The 20,089-nt window shown below is 37.4% G+C and overlaps 2 long non-coding RNA genes across 7 annotated transcripts in view; one reads left to right on the forward strand and one right to left on the reverse strand.

The window, feature by feature from the left end:
* LOC144291349 (uncharacterized) overlaps window positions 1–16,565 on the reverse strand; it is a 39,830-nt gene extending 23,265 nt beyond the window's left edge. For 2 of the 5 annotated variants that reach the window (XR_013358628.1, XR_013358626.1), the window contains exon 1: window positions 5,128–5,245. This is a non-coding gene — a long non-coding RNA (uncharacterized LOC144291349). Of the gene's footprint in view, window positions 1–5,127; window positions 5,246–16,496 lie in introns of those variants that run through there. The other 3 variants (XR_013358627.1, XR_013358630.1, XR_013358629.1) reach the window with 2 other exon arrangements.
* Window positions 16,566–16,608: 43 nt separating this feature from the next.
* On the forward strand, window positions 16,609–19,814 carry LOC144291370 (uncharacterized). Of its 2 annotated transcripts, XR_013358632.1 has the most exons (4): window positions 16,609–17,595; window positions 18,100–18,297; window positions 19,046–19,152; window positions 19,476–19,814. It is a non-coding gene; the product is annotated as an uncharacterized LOC144291370 (long non-coding RNA). The 2 variants fall into 2 exon arrangements; XR_013358633.1 differs by lacking the exon at window positions 18,100–18,297.
* The last annotated feature ends 275 nt before the right edge of the window (window positions 19,815–20,089 follow it).

Consider the following 20,089-nt stretch of genomic DNA (forward strand, 5'->3'; position numbering starts at 1 on the left):
ATGTTCGTAGCCTAAAAAATAGTGGTGTTCCCCAAAGCACCTTTCTTGGATGTTGCTTCTTTATTTACTCTTAATCTCTATGTGACTTTATTTTATCTTATACCCTAGTCTAATATGTCTGTCTATTGTAGGTGGCTATTGAATTTAGTGCAGGAGCTCTTGTCATCTGCATAGATGCCATCACATATATGCAGAAACTTATTCAGCTTCTCCATTTGGATATAGAGGGCATTTCAAGATTAACATGCCCCAGACTTTAAGTCTCCAAATTTGTTCCTGACCCATTAATTTCTCATCTTAGTATGTTACTTCTCTATCTGGTTGCTGATATGCTGCACATTAGCATTACCCTTGACTCCTCTCTTTTTCTTATATTCTGTATCCAGTTTGTGGAGACCTTCTTCTAAACTTATCTCATACAAATATATCAAATCTGGCCACTTCTCACCACCTCCATTCCTATCACCCTCATGAAAATCAACACTTTCATTTTGACTAGTGAAATTACTTCCTAAGTGATCTCCTTGCTTCCACTTTTTCCCTGATTGCTACTTGCAAGTTCACTTTCTACAAAGCAACTAGAGAGTAAATCTTTCAAAGATAAATCAGTCACAGCCTTTCCCAAATCTTCTAATTATTTTACATTAAACATAGAATAGAATCCAAAGTCCTTACAATGGCTTTTAAGACCCTACATGATTTGCCCTTGGCTACCTGTCTAACTTCCTTTTAACCATTCTCCTCTTAGCTCACTACACAACCTCCACATAGACATCCTTTCTTCCTTCCTAAAACACACTAACCCTGGTTCAAAATTCATGGCCTTTGTACTTGTGTGTTTTTTTTCCCTTTAGCATATCACATATTTTACTTAAATACTATTCAAATGCAACCTCTTCATGGAGAACTTCCTTGATATCCTTATCTAAAATGTCAGTCTCCAATATAATTAACCATTTATTTATTATGTTTATTTCATGTCCCTAATTGTATCTCATATGATTTATTTACTAATTCTCCTACCAGCATATTAGTTCTATATAGAACTATATATAGTGTGTATATATATATATATATATATATATATATATATATATATATAATGTATATCCTATACATCTCTATAGGGCTACTTGAGAAATCTCTAACAGAGCAGCTGGCTTCTCCAGAATGAGCAATGTAAGAAAACAAGATGGAAGTCATATATTTCATATGATCTAGAATAGAAATCATGCACAAGTATTTCCATAATATCTTATTGGTTATAGAAGCAGCTCTATTCAATATCTGAGGAGGAGCCAATGGCTGGGGAGCTCCTTGGAGACTATCACAATTGTCCACTAGTTTTATAAAACCTGTAATTCTGAGTCAAAAGTCTTACCCAAAAGTGATATTGAAGATATCAAACTAGTGGATAGAGATGCCTAAATTTTTCTGATTTTGTACAGCTTCAGCTTGCTACCTATGGCCAGCAATCAAGGAATGAAGTGATTTCTTCAGCTACATCTTATGAGCTTTTCTCCAGCCTCTGGTTTCTAGCAACAAATCTAAATCAAATCAGCCTGTCTGCTCACATAGGGCACTGTTAGCCTCCCCTCTTGTATTTCTTATAGATATAGAGCTCATCAAATGTGTACTTTAGTCTCATGCAATTTTGTGTTCTGATTTTGGTACCTGGAGACTTTTGCTTTGATCCCAAAATATGACAATATGACATATATATATATATATATATATATATATATATATAATCTATATGAGAATATAAATTTATCATGGAATTAGTATTTCAAAGTGCAAAGTTACAATTATAATTAGAAATTTTTCTGATCACCAGCCAAACGATTGCAAACCTAATGCATGTTCTTAAAATTTGTATAGTGTAGTCTTAAAATCAGTTTATGCATAGCTTTGAAAAAAAAAGGATGACAATGGTCTCTGTGGAATCAAAAGGAGTACAGAAGATACTTTGGTTAAATCACCTTGACTCAATTTAAGACATGGGTGGGAAGACAGCATAAAATTGGCCATAAATATTAATCAGATCCTTGGCTTCAAAAAAATAAAGGTAAGATGGAAGCTTTCCTGGAATACTGCCATCAATCACAAATTCGTATTTAATTATGGCTTTTTTTATGGTTTGAGAATATAGAATGGGTAAAATATAGACGAGACCAAAATCCAAGACTACACGTATTGATAGTTATTACACTGTTCTTTTGACAGGTGGACAATTATTGAAACTGTATTCATTTGTATAATAAAGATGACTTTATTTCATTTGGCTTCTTTCTGATATTGTTTGGCATTTCTCCATTAGAGAATCTCTTCACATTAATTGCAATTCCACTGCTTGAATTGATCTGACACTTGCAATGCATATGACATCTTATTTACTTATTTATAAATTATCTTTTAACAAACTATGAAATCCATGTCCAAATGACTATAATCACTCAAATAGTCTTGGAAAATAATGGATAACATTAGAAAGGTCAATACCCAAGCAGGAAATTATTTTGACTAGTGAGATTGAGAATTTATTGAGAATTACCCTTCCATGCTGTTATCAGATATGTCTCTACAAGGTCAATTTCTCTGTCCAAGATAATGGAAGCATAGAAAAATTCAAGTACACATTGACTGTCAATTATAGTTTTCCGAAAGGGTGAATAGAATTTTATATAAAACATTAAAAATGTTTAGTCCTCTTCTGAGAAATAGTCTTTATACCCACAGGTGAAATAAGTACATGACACTAGAGCATGAAAGAGAATTGAAATTTCTGAGATAGTCGAGGTGTTATTAGGGGAAGAAAAATGTATACCTTTTGAAAGAATCCATGTTCAGACTGAATATGATATGTAAATGACCTTATCTTCTGACTCTGAACGTTGAAATAGATTATATTTCCAGCAGAGTGGATGATTTTTGGGGAAAAATTTGATTTTATAAACTTCAAGAAACTGAGGAATTAGGGAAAAGATTTCAAAGGAAAGAGTCATTTCTAAATCAAATAAGCAAAAACAGAAATTTTAGAGGTCTAGCACATCAGAATGAGAGAACTACGTCTAAAGTGAGTGATAGCTATGTGCTAGGACCCGTGAAATACTATGAAGGGTATTTTGCATGTCAGTAATCTGCAAAAATTAAGACAAGAATTTAAGTCTATTATCTACTTGACAATGGAGAATAAATTGTTTCTGGATTTTTATTATTTTTGTTTGTTTGTTTCTGGATTTTTAATTTCATGCACAAACTGATTTTCAAGTTCATAGTGGCCTTCCGATTCCTTAGTTTGCCAAAAAGTTCTAGTAGGTCACTGAAAATAATGTCAAAGAGAATCACAAAGAGGTTCAAGAAAACAGAATAGATAATCTATATAAATACAATTGATCTTTGTGTTGAGGTAGAAGGATAATGTTATTAACGTGGTATATTTTTTAAAATTTAGAGAAATTTAATTAGAGAATTCAAATAATATCCAGATAATGATTTTGTTGAATTGAAGCATACCTAATGTCTAATATTGCAGAACCCAGATCAGGAAATTATTTAGCAAGCATTTTGAGATCTACGCAGTGCATATAGATACACTTTTGAGTGAACCAATCCTAATGTTAGCTGAATCTGCAAAATTGGTGGACTTCCTTCATTGAAAAACACTAATCATTGTGTGTTTTGCCCAACACTGAGTAACAATGGAAGGGCCTCCTGCCAACTTCATGTTATAGCCATAGGATAGGAACATGTATTTTTAAAAAGTGGATGCCTTTCTGGGTTGTATATTAGAAAAATAAAAATACTTTTTAATATTTTGCATAATGTTTTATGTCTATAAATACACTCTATCCTCACAGAAGTTTTGAAAGCAGTTAGGATGAGGTCAATTATCTCTATTTTATGGAAGTTATAGCAGGCTTCCTGAGGACGTGTTGATTTACCCAGAGGCATATCTCTAGTTAGTGGAGAAGGTTAAAGTCAAACACAGGCTCTCTGATTCCTTTCATGAAATCTATCTTTCAAGATACAGCACAAAATGCGCCCCCCTCTACAAAGGAAACATTTGACTCTTCTTTGTCAGTAGTCATAAACACATTTCCCGTACACCATTCACCATGCTGTATCCAAATACAAAAAGAGGAGCAAATCTAAGGCAGATAAATACATATGTTGAAAAGAAAAAAAAAAAAAACTGCACCGGATTAGAAGTCGGTGTCTTACACAGTTCTTTAGATCAGTTAAGGCACTGTTTCAAAACACACAAACACTTTGGGAAAGAATCATAAGAATTAAATAGTATAGGAGAACTGATTAGTGATTAAAAGTTTGGGGAAGTAAACACGAGGATTGGATGGGGTAGCCATTTTTAATTTTCTATACCAGTCGGGAAATCTATGTAGGGCACTTTATTTAGCTCATTTACATATCTTAGGAAGCCAAATGAATTATTTGTCAGAAAGAATTATCTGGAAAGAAATTAGTGAGCTCACTGTTGCATATCTTTGTGGATATTGCTACACCAAAATTAATTACAATTATTAATAACTGTTTTCTCTGGGGATGCTTCTTCTGCCCCCTAAATAAGTCATTCTGTGTTCAAGCTGAATGTGGTCTGTATTTTCTTCGAATGCTATTGCATATTTTAAGAAGTCTGGAAATAATGTTAACTCTAGATTAAAGAGTTTTCTTAAAAAGTAAACAGGTTAGTAATACAGCTACTAAAAAAAATGAAATCCTATTGAAGAAAGTATATAGGTTAGCGGGATCAACAAGAAACCACTGGCCTTACAAAAGTGCAGTTTCTGGCAGTGTTCCTCACCTAGAAATGTCTGTTATTAATAATCCCATGAATATTAATAGGAGTTTTCTATTTACTCAAAAAGAAAATAGCCATATCTGATGTGAAATTACTAAATGACCATCTATCACAGCTGGACAAAACTTGTTGCATTTAGGGGGATGCTGGCTGAAATATTAGACTTCGTACAAAAATGAAACAAATATTGTTTTTCTGTGATATTTTTCGTTTCTTTGCCAGTACCCCTTATATTTGGGCAAATCACATACATGTTTTGCTGGATACTTTGAATGAGTTTGTCAGAGAGCAGATGTTGCTCAACTCACCCATTTTCTCAGAAGCCAAGGGCAGGTAAGAGATTTGTGGGATGTCACATGGCTGGGACATAGCAAGATTCCACAGTAAGGTTTTTAGTCCGATCACTGGAAAGGCAAAAATATTTGGTACTACATTCCAGACATTCATCCTCTTTAACATCGATTTAGTCTTAAGCAAGAGGAAAGGCTTCAGAATCAGAAGAAGTGTCACTTTTTTTTTTTTTTGAGCGTGCCACCACACATTTGGGAAATTACATCTATCTGTATAGACTTTACATCATAGTAATGACATATATGCCTCTGAGACCAGATATTTCTTGCCAGTGATTCTACAAACAAAACATTTACTGACAATTTTGGAAATAATAGTATGCCTCCTAGTAGACATTGAATGGGGTGTTTTTCATTGTCTCTGAAGTTTGGCGGAGGCCTGCCGGTGGAGGACAAAGGGCAACAGAGAGGTTATAGACCCATCTATGCAGTGCTTCCCAAGATGGTAAGACTGATCCACACATTATCAGCTCCTCTTACTTGCTGCCAGGCTTGATAAGAGAATTTTTGAAATTTAAAATTATAAGTAAAAAATGAGGGAAGTAGGGACTTCTTTTACCTATGAGAGAAGTCTGTGGTGTTTCTCTTTAGTATCTGGTCATGGAGGAAGAGAAAATATCATTCCACCTTATCTCCAGGCAGGGAAGCAGGGTTCTGAGATACGTGATGCTAATGTCCTGGGTGCTAGTTGAATCTTCATGGAGTTGTGGAACGTAAGACCCTCGTTCTGCCAAGGGGCCAGAGCAAACGTGACAAAGTTCTTGGGAGAAGTCGACATAGGTACCCTGAAGTTCAGGGATATATGTGACTGTGGCCATTGCCACCTTGCTTCTCAACTATGTGATTTTAAGGCAAGAGTTTCTAGGAGCATATGGCAATGTCTGGAAAGCACTATCAGGGGAAGGGGAGATGGTTTATAAGAGACACACTGAAATCCACAGTGGCTTTGAAAATTTGTAATAGAGCCTGGATTTGGAAGCCTTCTGTCATGGAAGCATAATGGCCAAGAAAAAAAAATGGCAATAGTAACACCCGGCTATGTGATATGTGTTCCTTTTCTTCTACAACAATCCACTCTAATGCCTCTGTCTCTGAAGGTACTTGAAGATGGCAAAACGGTGACAAAAAAATACAACTCCCTCTCAAGTGCATTTTGCCAATAGGAAAGATTATGCCTCAGTTGCCGTCATGAAAAATAATTAATTGTCTGTGAAATTGTAGCATTGATATGAGGTAAAAATTTTAACCAAAATTGTAAATCCTGAAAATGAATCATAACTGTGAAAACTGGTTGCTTTTTGATTTTTGGTAGCCAGCATGATGTGAGCCACGATATCAGTCCAAATTATAATATAGACAGAGAATTGACACAGTATAGCTGAGGAACATGATGGAAAAAGGTGGTCATTCTTTTCCCACTTTAATCAAATTTTTCCTCGTTACATTCACTGCATGTATCTCATTTAATCCCCGTGATAACCTTCTAGGGTAGATATCATCCATCCTTCCTTTACAAATAAAGATTCTGAGGCTTTTGGGAGCCACTGAGGAACTGAGATTTGACTAGGTTTATTTAAATCTAATGTCTCGGTGGGGCACCTGTTGGTTAGGTCTCCAGCTCAGATCTTGATCTCATGGTCCTAAGTTCAAACTCTATATTGGGCTCTGCATTGGGCATAGAGTCTCCTCAAAACAAAAAACAAAAACAAAAAACAAAAACACTTCACATCTCAGCTTTAGAAGTTACAATTTGGTACCTTTCAAAAGAATTTTCTGCAATCATATCAATATTCTTTACGTGAGCCATCCAATATGATACCTACAAGGTACATGTGGCAATTCAGTGCACTTGAAATGTGGCTCGTGTGATGGAAGAAGTAAATTTTTGATTGCATTTATCTAAATTAATTTAGATTCAAATAGCTACATATCTGGGAAGCGGCTGCTATATTGGGCAGCCCTGCTCTAGACAGCTTCACCTGCCCACCACTTCCAAATTTCCATGGATCATTAGATGTGTGAGACAGTTGCTGTTGCTTTAGAGAGAGTTCACACTTCTTGGGCATTTGTAAGCACAAAGGGAAGCACACACGCACACACACACACACACACACACGTTGATTCTGTTTAGAAGAACAGCATGTGAATATGGATCTGTTGAAGCTGTATTTCTCTCTGCCTCTGTGAGAGGGATAATAAGTATGGGCTCCCAGAGAGGGGACAGTGATTTGCAAAATACGTCTGGATCTAGAAAACCTACACATGACAAATGGATGAGCGCATAGGACCTCACTTTTTTTTTTTTTTTTTTTTTTTTTTTTTTTTTTTTTTTTAGGACCTCACTTCTGATGAACGTGGACCCACTCCACTTTGTTATATGCTGGGTTTTATAAAGGCTTTTATTTGATGTGCATACATATATGATAGACATGTAGACAGAGGAATGAAACCTACATTGAAATGCATGAAGAAGCTGGGAGAGCTTGGATTTTTGACCAGCTCTTTAAGTTATTAGTGATGTGACCATATGCCACTTGGTTACCCTCTTTGAGTCCCTAATTTCTCATCTGTAAACTGGGGAGCATAGCAGGTCTGCCTCCCTCGGAACCTATTCTGAGTTTTTGTTGATCATAAATGAGGTGCCGCATGAGAAAGGAATGTGTGAGCTGTGAAGTGCTACACAAGTGTGGGTTATTATTCATTTGTTACCACAGCAACTGAAGGGCATCTCTGTGACAACAGAACAGCTAACTGAAAAGCAATGATTAAAAAAAAAAAAAAGTATTGTTAAGATCGAAGTATGTGATTCTTTAACAGCAAGAAAGCCCCAATACTGATATTTCTCCCATGCCCTGGTTTCCCCAGTCAAGAAATATTACATGTACATAAAGATAATTTGCTTTAAAATAGAGAGAATTGAAAAAAAAAAAAAACCTATGCCCTGTGGTTATTTTGTTAAGTAGCTTTTCAATGTTTTATCTTTGCTCATGAATATATTTATACAGATGAAGATATTTAGACGGATAGGTGTAATGCCAAATTTTTAACATTGAGATCATACTGCGTATTGTTTGTGTTCTTTCTGTATACCCTTTTTGCATGACTAGTACATCATGACCTTTTATGTAAATTATTAATACTTTCCCAAAAGACAATTATAGTAATTGCATAATATATTATCACATGGCTACGCCATAATTCTTCTAACAAACTATTATTGAATATTTTAGGCCTCTCTCTCTCTCTCTCTCTCTCTCTCTCTCCCCCCCCCCCCCTTTTGTTTTGGTTGGCCATTGAAACAATACTGCAGCAAACATCATTGGCCTCTAGAAACTCACAGACAGGATCTCTTTCAAGGAGTGGTATTTGAATTGCGGCTGAATGCCCAGAAGGAGCCAGACGTTAGGGCGGAGCACTCCACACAGAAGGGCAGGCGAGTGCAGGGCCTTTATTATTGGGTTTAGCTGATGAGACCCTGTAGTACCTCCCCAGGAAGGAAATATAATTTACCCCTCATTCTGACTGGCAGTGGATTAAATGAAATCACTTCCTTATTCAAGCAATTGCAGATTAGAGGGCGCCCATCCCAGGCCGGCTCGTTCGTGGTAGATTTTGTCTACCTCACAAGCTCTCCATTGCACGGTTGGGACAGATGCTGAAGCCAAACCTTTAAACATCTCGAAACCTCATCAGTCCTTAAGGCAGTATTTGCCATCTAGTATCTTGTCAGGAAATATATATTAGGTGAATTTAGTACTTGCACGATAGCCTGATGTTTTATAAAGTAATAAGCAAAAGACAGTTCCCTATCACACGAGGCCTATTCAAAGAAGATGATGTTCTATATGCTGATAATTAAGATTTAATTCGTTTCCAGGAATTATGAGGAAGAGCAAAAGAGAAACTACAAAGAACTCCAGATCAGCTAATTCCTTCTAAGTGTAAATCTCTGGTGTCTGATACCGACAGATGCAGAGTAAAAAGGAAACAAAGGAATAAAAATATTTGGAAAAAGGATTATTTGGTGACATCTCAGTTATGGAAAAAATGGTAACTCCTATTTTTTTAAAGATTTTTGTTTATTTATTCATGAAAGACAGAGACAAGAGGTAGAGGGAGAAGCAGGCTCCAAGCAGGGAGCCCAATGTGCCCGAGGTGGGGCTCAATCCCGGGTCTCTGGGATCACGCCCTGAGCCAAAGGCAGATGCTCAACCGTTGAACCACCCAAGTGTCCCTGTTTTTGTTTTTATAATGTAAGTGTGACACATCATATATTTATTTCAAGATTCATGTAACCAGTGTAAGTATTATCATCTTCCTTGTCCTATCATTTTCCAAATGGTTCTCCCCTCCCCTTAGCATATAGGATGCCTTGGAAGCCTTAGAGGACAAGGTTGGGCTATTATTATACTGTGATGGCTGGTGGGAGACACACTTAGCTGGGCGACCTGCGCCACTTGAACCTTCAACTTCCCCATCTCCTAACTCAATACTTATGTGGGCACCCCCACTTTTCCAATATGCAGGAAGACAAATTTCTGGATAAACAACAAAGCATATTCTCTGTGCTGAAGAGCAGAATGCTGAGCTGTTTTCATACCCCAATTTTATTTTAAACCAAATGCTAGGGAAAGCTTAATGCTTAACCTGTTCAGGTTTGATTAATGAGGATAAAAATGTCACCTATGGATTTGAGGACAGGAATAAAGACCAGGTGTGATCCCAGGTGAACACGGAACACAGAACACAGTCCCCAGGTGTTCTTCTTAAGAAATTGCACTGCTCATAAAGCAGCAATTTCAGAAAATCAGGAGATGTTAGTGCTTTTTTGAGCAGTAATTAAAGGACCCACTGAGAAGCTTGATTTTGCTGTGGATTTCTCCCTAAGAAACCTCCTTGACAGGTAGGTGACGGATTCAGAGTCAGCTGAGCCTGGCCATGCAGCTTGCCAGGCGGGCACATCCACGTGTGCCTCACAGAAAACAATCACTGCATGACTCGCCTGTGTACTCTGTGGTCAAATCAGGGGTTATTTAGGGAAAAGTGGTAACTACATCCCTAGGCTGCTCCGGCTGGAAGCGAGCTGGGCTGAGCTGGACATCACTCTCGTCAACTCCACTGCGCCTTCAGACTGAGTCTGGCTGGCAAAGTCGGGGCGCGGGGCACCCTCGTGTCCCATAGATCTGTGTGGGAATTTGACGATGGGCTCCCTCTCCCCAGCCCTGCAGCGGCTTGAGAAGGATCTCTTTGGAGCCTCTTATCCTTAGACTCTCATAGGAGAGTAGTCCATTCACCTCATGGAGCCTTGAGGGGAAAGAAAATATTGCAATACATTAAAAACAAATCGAAACGCTTATAAGAAAGGACGCTGGCAGACAACTTGGCACAATTGCGCTCCAGCGCTTCGTGGAAAGTAGAACTTACAAATGATGAGCTTGGGTATTTGGTGGAGGAGATTTCTAAGCAAAATGTGAAGCACACAGCCTGGCTTCTCCTTGCTGTGTAACACTAGTGTGCAACAGTAGAGCACAAAGGGGTTGGCAAGGCAATTCTGAAGCAAAAGGGAAACAGCGCTTGATGCTTTGGAAGATTCTCAGCTTATCCAGACAGGCTGTTCTGGAAACAGGGCCAAGTGTGTGGCTGGACAACTGTTTGCTAAAGAGATTAGGTGTGTGACTCATGGATCCAATCAACCATCTCAGAGAAGCTGGGAATAGAGATGCATTTATTCAGAAAATATCTGTAGAGCACCCTTTTTTTTTTTTTTTTCTGATGGCTTGGACTCACATGAATTGCAGGCAAGGCCAACTAGGACTTTTAGAAATTTGTATCAGCAGAAACATTATCAGCCTGGATTCAAAGGGATAGATACGGGATATAATGAGGGAAGAGTGACTTTGTGGGCAAAGCCACAGTGCAGCAGCTGGCAAGGTTGCCACCACCAGCGTGGACCCAGGAGGCACAGGCCCAGGAGCAAGGCCTTTGTCTGGATTCTGGAAGCAGAGATCTCTGCGGTTTCAGAGGGTGGACCCGCCACTGAGGAAGTAGATCTGCCACCCTAAGCCACCCTAATGGGCCCAAAGGACAGAGCATCCACAGAAGAAGATTATTTTCAAGGCTAAAAATGTAATGGAGTTTGTCTTGCCAAATTTCAGACTTCTGTCGGGTCCATGATCCCATTTTTCCTTCTCTCTTTTTTTGGGGGATGGGAAGTCTGTCCTATGCTTATTCCACTTTGTATTTTGGGAGCACGTAATTAGTCTGTTCCTAGAGTTGCTAGGATTGGATTTAGGATTGGATATAGTTGCTAGTGATGGATTTAAAGATAGAGGGAAAATTTTCCCCAGAATGAATCACACCCTACATCTCACCCATACCTGAATTAGATTATGTTTTGGATAAGATTTTGGACTTGGAGTTGATAAATGGAATGGGATGAGATGTTAGAAGAAAATGAATATACTCTGCATGTGAAGAGGACGTGAATTTTTTTTGGGGGGGGGAAGTCAAAAGTCAGACTGTTATGGATTCAGTTGTGTCCCCTAAAATTCATAAGTTGAAATTCTAACCCCTGTGCCTCAGAATGTTACCTTATTTGAAGACAGAGATAGAGAGGTCATTAGGGTAGGACTCGTGTCCTTATAAAAATGGGAAATCAGAGACAGACACGCATCTAAAGGATACGATGTGAAGAGAAACAGGGAGAAGGTGACCATCTGTGAGCCAAGGAGAGAGACCGGGAGCAGACGTTCCCTTCAGAGCCCTCAGGAGGCCCCACCCCGAGGACACCCTGATTATGGGCTTAGCCCCTAGGCCTCTGAGACAATACATTTTTATTGTGTGAGCCAGTCTGTGGTATTTTGTTATGACAGCCCAAGCAAACTAGAACAAATAGAAACGACTGTGAGTCCTTAGTTCCACCACAATCTGTGATGAAGCTAAGAACACAGCTTTCATGTTACCAATTCAATAAATAATTAAATGTCTACCGCGTGTCCCGCCCGGTACCAACAGCTAAAGCGGATCAAAGGACAGTGAAAATTCAGTCAGCTTGTGGATTTCAGTTTGAAATAATCGTATTTTAAAAAGGTCTGGGAAAATGTGAGTCAGCTACTAACAAATGGATTTCTTGAGGTAAATAAATCCATGCATTTGAATTGGAAAACTTTAAAAAATATATTGTTGTTTCTTTACGTGACCCTTCTCTCACCTTAACAATACTCCTGGCTCTGCTGTTAGAAACTGAAGTTTTTGTCGCTCGTGCACACCAAAAAATAAAAGCAATTGACATTCTCATAGCGGGCACAACCAATCATTGCTTGTTTGCAATTCTATGCAGAGCAGTTTTCAGCTCAGATGCATACGTTCAGTGTAGTACTTAATAATTTGCACTTTGGGATACGCATAAAATATATACTACTTACTGCGGTAAGCTGCATTGTCACTGAACAGAGTTACCTACTGACAAGTGTTCCTTTTATTTTAAAGTTCTCTTTATTTTAGGGGCATCTGAGTGCTCAGTCAGCTGGGCATCTGCCTCTGGCTCAGGTCATGATCCCGGGGTCTTGGGATTGAGCCCCGTGCTGGGCCCTCTGCTCAGGGACAAGCCTGCCCCTCCCCCTGCTCGTGCTCTCTCTCACTCTCTCAAATAAATGAATTCTTTAAAAAAAGTAAGTTTATTTTAAAGGATTTTGTAAATTAAGTTTTTTTTCTAAGTACCGTTTAATTAAAATATTCTTAGTATTTTGAACTACAATATTTTGGGGATATGATGTGTACATTTTATTTTATTTTGCACAGAGAGACGTTTTTACAAGTACTTCTCTAAATATTCTCTGATTTTATCCATTGAGCAATATAATTATCATTATGTTGCCGTGCTGTTTTTTTCCCCCAAAATTAATATCATATTTGAAGACAATACATCTGGCTAATTAATTATAATATATAATGTTGTGAATTTTTCAACATGGGACAATTTGTTGATAAATTCTACTAGGAATAGTGGTAATCGTTCACGAAGACAGTTCTTGCATCAGGATCAGACTATTGCCTGTATATTTATTGACCAATAAATTTAAGACTTCAGTAGTATAGGAAAAAATAATACAGATATCAAAGCTTTATAGGTTTATGAAAAGTTTAGTTGCAGAAATGAAAGTCAGGAATAAAAATCCCTAGTGTGCACCTAGACCAATCAAGTAGTGATGGATTTTCTATAATGAGGTGTCTTGACCATATCTGGCTACTGAGCAGAATGGACTTCAGTAATGTGAGGAAGGCCCAGCAGCTAGAATGGAGAAGATGACCTGGAAAAATACCTGGTCAATTGAGTTATTTGCTTTTCAAATGCTGAGAGCAACTGCGGCTATGAAAAGAGGAGGCTCCATGTCTGAGACTAATGTAGACTTCCTAGACTAGTGGTCAATCAGGATGGTCTTTGACCTGGTGTGTAGGGTATAGCAAGCTCTTGACAAGCCTAGGCAATCCATCTTCTTGGGAGAGGGTCTCACAACATGGTGAAAATTCAAGGAAATAGGTTTGGCTTTTAAGGGAAAGGAGGATTTTTGTAAAAACCAATCCTTGTGTTAATGTTACCCAAATGGTTTGAGATTCAAGACTGAGAGTATGTTTCACGTTACATTTAATATTACATTACGCACAGGTTTTTTGGTATGGAGTCCATTCTAAACTAGTGAACTCTCCTGAGAAAATTATACTTTTATTGGTCACAGGGATCTTAAATTGCTAAAAATAGCTGTGGTGAGTTATATTGCAACTGGACAGAGATATGGTGATAATTTGTGTTCCCTTTCCTTTCCAATGTTCTGCTTTTACCATTTTCCTAGTTGATATGCTAAAGGCTTATTGTTCAATCAGTCATTCATTTAACACATACTTGCCAAATGCCCAGCAGGCAGTAGAAAAAGAAATGAGAAAATAGGGAAATATTACTGTCTGATGTGAGAGTTACTAAGTATGTTCTGCGAGAATGAGTGAATATGCATTTCTGAATGGAGGGTGAAAGTCTTAGTTGCAGGTTTACTTCTCCCATTGCTTTGGAAATGTTTACTCTGCTCATAATGGGATGGGATGGGTGAGAGTGATAGTAGCAAGACCAACACAAGAGAGGGTTGCTCAGTGTCGCAATGGGAGGAACTTGTGATATACATGTGCCTCTGTAATTACATATACAGATCCTTTCACCTGTGCCTGATAGTAGGTAGTAGCTCCTTTATCTATTCCATGATGTCAAGATATATTGCAAGGACCTGAGAGAAGCTAAGAATACTAAGGTAAACCTCATATGATAATATATGTCTCCTTTCTCTTAATCCTTGGGTAGCCAGATTTAACAAATGGAAATATGATACCCTCTTAAAATCAAGTTTTAGATAAACAATGAGTGAATTAATATCTGTGGCAATCCTATCTCCTTCATGAAGGTCATTACTATCTACGCCACAGAATCCTTGGCCAACATCTAGAATATAGCCTTTTGAAGGGCTATACAACCTTTTCCATCAGTATTTACTCTGACAGTGATTCTCAACCCAGGCTGTGGGCACATCCTCCATCGAGAAAGTGTTTTACTTGTGCTGTGAGAAAAAGAAAAGCTGTGCTTTGAAAAAAAAACATCTTTCTTCATGCGATTTATGTGTGATGTATGGTCCCCAGAGGGGCATATCTATGTCCATACTTATCAACGTTAAAAAGAATCACTTTCCTGTGACGAACGGGGCAGGGTGTGTCTTCAATCTTTTTTTAGATGGGTACTCTCTTTGTAGCCTCACTGCAATGATATTAGTATTTTTGAATTTATATAAAATATATATAATATACCTACATTATATATAATAATATAATTTATAATACCTTATATATAATATGCATACATATATATAGTCTATGTGTCTTTTTATTTTATGGAGGAAGGATGAGAGGTGTTAAGTATAGTAGCCAGAAAGATAAAAAATAATAGAAAGTTCAAAACATGCATAAAAGTTAATCACATAATAAGAATTGGCAATATATTCAAATAATTGAAAGCCTCTAGGAAATATAATTTTTTGTCTGTTGATTTATTATATTATTTCTATTCTAACCCCAAGTTTTATTTATGAAAAATTAGGACCAACTTTAAGGAACTTCAATATTCACTTTTGTTATTTATAAAAAATTTAAGAATGCATATGGTATATACTTTGATCTTGGTTTTGCACATTTATTCATATGTTTGCATTATTTCAACTTTCATAAACATACCATATGTATATTGTTACAAAACCTGATAAAGATTAGCTGACTGGCATGTATACATGTGTTATTAGTTTTATATTAGCTTGGATTACTGTTGTTACTATACTTGCTGCTATTACTATGATTATCTAATGAGCATATATATGTATATGTATATATATATATATATATTCCTATTTAAATCCTCTTAACTCAGCAATCCTTTAAGCTCTGAATGACTAGCCATTTTTTAGTGCTATTTTATAAACAAAGATTCAGGGAGATTAAGTGATTTATCCTCCATCCTATAAATAGACAACATCAGAAATGGAATTCTTGGTCAGAAACTATGTCTATATAACTCAAAAAGTAAGTCCTTTCCCTCTAGGCCATACTGCAGTTGGCCTAGTCTTCCCTTTTTCCAGACTTAACGAAAAGATAACTAGAGAATGAAAAAAGGAAGAGCTATTCCTTCTTTATGTTTGCACAATTTCTTTTTCATCCAGATGAGAAATTGGCCCATGTACATCTTTTAATAGAGGTTTGAAAATTGTGAAATTAAGAACACTTGGTATATCTGCTCATATTCAACGGTGCTCTCTCAGAAGCAAGATCAGAGTTGTAGACATGAGGAGGTACATACTACATCATGAAAGCTATTTTACCTCATTGTCACTGTTAATGCATTAACTGTTATCAGCGAATAAAAGCAAGTTGAAAGCATGGTGCTTTATCTTAATATCTGAATTATTTATGAGATGATAGCCTTATTTAAGGATTACCTAGGAAACTACCTTGAAACAAATTAGGAGATTGCAATACATTAAATAAAAGGGACTCTAGGGGGTCACCCCCTTATCTGTGGGGGTATATTTCAAGACCCCCAGTGGATGCCTGACACTGCATATTAATATCAAACCCTATATATTCTAAGTTTCTTCTTATAATACAGATCTCTGATAAGATTTAGCTGATAAATTGGGCACAGCAAGAGATTAACAACTGATCAAATTATAACAATATGCTTTAATAAAAATTATGTGAATGGGGTCTTTTTCTCTCAAAATATATTACCATACTAAACTCACCCATTCTTTTGTGATGATGTGAGAGGCTAAAATGCCTGCGTGATCGGAGATGAAGGGCGGTGAATGACGCAGCCATTGTGACGTAGCATTATGCTTCTATCAACCTTCTGATGATGCATCTGCCTCTGGACTGTGGTTGACCATGGATAGCTGAAACCACAGAAAGCAAAGCTGAGGATAAGTGGGACTGCTGTATAACAAATATTTACATCAAATGTGGGATTTCTGTATTTTGATGGTAATCAGTTGGGGAAACAAAACGTGAAGACTAGAAATATAAAATAATAATTAATAAAAATAACAATTCTGAAACATAACACAGCAGATATTACAAGGTAGATCTCACTGCATCATATTCAGAAAAATGTGGACTGTGGAATGAAAGACACCAGGATGGGATTCCTAAAGTTCTTTGTCACGGTCATTATCTAAAATATTAACCTATTCTAATCTGCTGTATGATACTTATAATAATTCAACTTTTTTTCTTTTTTATTAATTTGTGGTCTCTCTTCTTCTACTAATGGAAAAGCTCCATGAAAACAAGGGCTCTGTCTATATTTTTTCACTGTAGTATCATCTCTACAGCCTAGAATAGTTCATAGCACATAGCAGATAAATGAACGAGTGAGTAAATGAGTGAACAATCAAATGAGTAAATTTCCTAATTCTGAGATGTGTGATCTTGGGTTTTCTTTTTAGGCCCTCCATTTTTTCATTTGTAAAATAATATAAATAATAATTTTCTTAGATTGTTAGTGTAAAATAAGTAAAGCACACTGCACAGTGACAGCAGGCATGGAGGGGTTCCATAAGTGACAACTATTAAAATAAATGTGATACTTTCACCTACACCACAAAATTATTACATATATCTACCCCGTTGTTGGGTTTGGTCATATATTATGTCCAATGTCATGTGAGCAGATGTAGCATGGCATATGCCCTCCCAAACGGACACCTACAACTCTCTCTCATCCCTCTGCCATGAGAATGTGCTGTTTCAGCTCAGAGCTGCACCTTCAGAATGAAGACGTGTGCAGCAGACCCAACCCAGCAGTCAACTTAGAGCGGAGACCCAGGCAAGACCTGCCCATGTGTAAGTCAAAAGCAAATATTTGTTCTTGAGAGTCCCTAAGATTTTGGCATCATTTGTTATGCAGGACAAGCTATTGAACATTGACTATAAAAGTGTTCTACAGAATTTCAGAAAATGAACTGTTTTGGAATAAAATCAGTTGAGAAAAGATGGGTTTAAGTTGACAAACGAAAAAGAGCAATATATCCCCATCATGAAAACAAGATATGTAAACTGGCTACCTCCCCTTTCAGGACATCAGTGTCTTTGGTTTTGTTGTCCTTGGTTTTACTTTCTTCTCCCATTCCCCTCCACCTAATTCAGTTCATTCACCATGGATCCCCTAAATCTAGTTACCCCTATTGATAAGGCCAAGCACAATGTGAAACCCGGTCACTTCTGAAGCCATTTCTATTCTGGACTTTACACTCCTGCTATACAGAATTAGTTGATTCAGTTCCTTCAAGCTGTCATACTGTTTTCTGCCTCATATACTTTGCACAAATCTTGTCCTTTGCCTGATAGGTCCTCCTTCTGCTCAAAAACACCATCTCCTCCACATTCATCAGTGAGGTCCTCTTCAGTCTTAACAGGCCAGTTCAAGGGTTGGTCACTCTGCCTATCATCCTCACAGTGACATCTCTGGGACAAGGTCATTATTTAATCATCTTTATTATCCTTGGTGGTTAGCATCTAATACCCGTCTGACAAACACATGTTGAGGTGAGTTGGAATGACAGGTCAAAGATTAAATAAACAAACAAAAGTCTAGAAGGAGCATTCTGACTATAATCCAACCTATTTTAAATATGATTTTCGTCATTATATGCTGGCAAATTAGGTTAGAGATAGAATTTTGAATAGAAGAGGAAATTAAAAGCATTCTTAAGCCAGAATATGGCCTTTTCTCCACTCTCTCCACCAGCAGTTTCAACACTAGGCATTAAAAGCCAGTTTTTGCTATGTCTCCAGTGGGTGTTTAATGACCTTAGGTCAAGATTACATCAAGAGCTGGAAGATGGGATCCCTGGGTGGCGCAGCGGTTTGGTGCCTGCCTTTGGCCCAGGGCGCGATCCTGGAGACCCGGGATCGAATCCCACGTCGGGCTCCCGGTGCATGGAGCCTGCTTCTCCCTCTGCCTGTGTCTCTGCCTCTCTCTCTCTCTCTCTCTGTGTGACTATCATAAATAAATAAAAAAAATAAAAAAGAATTGTCATTAAAAAAAAAAAAAGAGCTGGAAGATTAAACCAAAAGAGAGAGAGACAGAGACAGAGAGACAGAGACAGAGAGAGACAGAGAAAGAGAGAGAAGAAAATTTTTTCTGGTTTTGAAAAAATAACCTCAATTTTCTTATTTGAAAATCAAAATGGTAACATTTAGTTGTATCTATCATAAGGTTGTTATTAGAAGCCCATGAGGAATTGTGATGTACCTTGCATAGTTAGTCTATTTTTTGTTATCCCTCAAGCAGACATGAGCGGACAAATGACACAAGAGAACATGAGAGTTTAAATAGACAGAAGAAAAGCTACACAATGAGCCTGTGGGAGGTGAAAGGCCCCTCAGCTAATTTTCCAGGTATTACAATTTACCTTTAAGACCAATAATAGTTGAGAAATCTGAAGAAATAAACAGAGGACAATAAAGTTACTTTAAAAAAAAAAAAGACAAAGATGAAGAGAATAAAGAAATCCCTGAAATTTGTGGGAGGGAAAAAAAAAGAACAGAACTGTATCTTTCATGCCATATGGAGTTTGATCGTGAAGAGTCTTTTCAGTTGAACCTATAAATGGCTACTCTTTGTAAGATTTCCTTTCTTGACTTTTGCCTGCAACATATGGTGCCTTGTTGTAGACTTTAGAAAACATATTAACTTTCTATTTGCTCTTATGTGTCCTCAGTCAGAGAAATGCACTTAATTTTAAAGCCAACAAAAGCATGTAACAAGGAAGACCTACGTGGCTGCCACAAAGAAATGAAATGATGAATGGGACCATCAATAATTCACATGTTCCGTGTAGATGTAACAGATTGCCTGATTGTACAAAATGACTTCTATCTTGGTGAAGAACCAACACATTATTCCTCATGGGTCTCTTTGACTCCCTACCTTTGTCTTTAATGTATAAAGTACGTCTTGTTTCTGATAAATGCAGTGCCGTTTGCGGGTCTTAATAAAGGTCAGATGGATGGACAACTGATAAAATCTGCTGGAAAAAAAAATTGACAAATAAAGTGTTCCTGAGATTATCTCCTGCCTAAATCCCTTTCTCAACCACAAATTTAAAGATTGAGATAAGCCTAACTCTGGGTATGCTCTTGATATCAGTAAATCTGAATTTGAAGATGGTTGGGTTGGATATACTTACAATCAAGTTTGTCCCCAACTCTTCCTTCATGTCACCTGGCTGTCGTGGTTAGAACGACAAGATTCCCAACCCACATAAAGCCAAGGGGATTTACAGATTATATAGACCATAGACAAAATTTCTTGAACCTCTCCCTCCCATTATAA

This window comes from Canis aureus, chromosome 2 (assembly GCF_053574225.1).
Source record: "Canis aureus isolate CA01 chromosome 2, VMU_Caureus_v.1.0, whole genome shotgun sequence".
Classification (NCBI taxonomy): domain Eukaryota; kingdom Metazoa; phylum Chordata; class Mammalia; order Carnivora; family Canidae; genus Canis; species Canis aureus.